The sequence below is a fragment of the Propithecus coquereli genome, unplaced genomic scaffold, assembly GCF_000956105.1.
Source record: "Propithecus coquereli isolate 6110/MARCELLA unplaced genomic scaffold, Pcoq_1.0 Scaffold69, whole genome shotgun sequence".
NCBI classification, from domain to species: domain Eukaryota; kingdom Metazoa; phylum Chordata; class Mammalia; order Primates; family Indriidae; genus Propithecus; species Propithecus coquereli.
The window spans coordinates 5,000,391-5,001,825 of record NW_012152951.1 but is presented as its reverse complement, the minus strand read 5'-3'; the positions used below and the strand labels follow the sequence as shown (position 1 = coordinate 5,001,825).

The 1,435-nt window shown below is 41.7% G+C and overlaps 1 protein-coding gene across 4 annotated transcripts in view; it reads right to left on the bottom strand.

Annotated features, from left to right (window-relative positions):
* Nucleotides 1-1,435, bottom strand: part of BEND7 (BEN domain containing 7) — a 77,588-nt gene that overhangs the window by 10,507 nt on the left and 65,646 nt on the right. The window lies entirely within an intron of this gene.

Sequence of the window (1,435 nt, the reverse complement as noted above, 5' to 3'; positions counted from 1 at the left end):
CTTTTCGCTGTAGATGTTGGTTCGGATTACAGATTTTAGTATGGCTATTTAAATAAAATATTTTTTGAGGATGATAATGATATAAAATCAATTTGTATTAAAAAATTTTAAATCTTAGGAACCTAATTTATTGATCATTGATGATTACAGTTCATTTTCGCTTATTTACACAGGCTTAAATATGCAACCAGCATCCGGGATGAGTTGTTTAAATATGGTCATGGAAGGCACGCAGGTCAGTGAATTTTTACTGTAGAACTGCACTTGTCATCCCCAGAACCGTTCCTGGGGGACAGCCTATGAAATCTTGAGAATGACATCTACGGCCATGCTACCCTGAATGCACCGATCTTGTGTGGTCTCGGAAGCTGAGCAGGGTTGGGCCTGGTTAGTACTTGGATGGGAGAATGAACCTTGTTTTGGACATGACTGAAGCTTCGGATGGCAGAGCTGCTAATCTACCTTTGGCATCAATTCAGTCATGAAGAAAATCATGAAGAAGGAATATGTATTTATTTCTTCATTTCCCTGTTTTAAAATGCAAACCTTTGCTTATCTCTGATATGTTTCAATCTCCTTAGGAGTTCTCCAAAGGTAGATCCTTTAGTCACCAAAAAACCTTCTGTTAAATGCAAAAAAGAAGGTTCCCGTATGTCTCCCTATAACTGATGGGCTTGTCAGTCTCCCCTAACATGCTGGGGGTGGGGAAAATATTGTATTGTGGCCACTGGGATGATTTTGGTGGGGCCCTCTATGTCCCAGGGTCAGTGGGCCCCACTGACATTTCCTGCTGACTGCATATTGTGTGCATGGGGCCACCTTGTGTGGTCAGTCCAGTGAGGGCTGCCATTGGCATCCCATTGTGATGCTGAACTGGTAGAAAGCAAAACTAATATAGTGTTCTTGTTTTTATTGCTGTGGCTTTAAATGTAACTAGGGCTTAGATATGGTTAGAAACACTCAAAGATTTCTATGCCTGGTCCATCCCCTAACATCCTGTCCTCACATAGGACACACACCAGCCTGACTGAAAGAACCCCCGTCTGCTGACCTGCCAGATTCACCACAAAGGGAAATCGCTGAGAAGAGACAGAATATTCCAGACCACTTTAGGCTGGAGAAGATCAGAAACCACTAAAAAAATGTTGTAGATGAGTATTTAATAACATGAAAATATTTAAGTCAAACAACAGGATAAATGGAATGATTAAAGTTTTGTTAATAGGTTTGTAGAAAAAAATTGAGGACATACTGGCTGGGCGTGGTGGCTCACACCTGTAATCCTAGCACTCTGGGAGGCCGAAGCAGGAGGATGGCTTGAGCCCAGGAGTTTGAGTTTGCTATGAGCTACAATGATGTCACTGCACTCTAGCCTGGGCAACAGAGTGAGACTGTCTGCAAAAAAAAAAAACAAAAAAAACCCGCATCTTGCTAA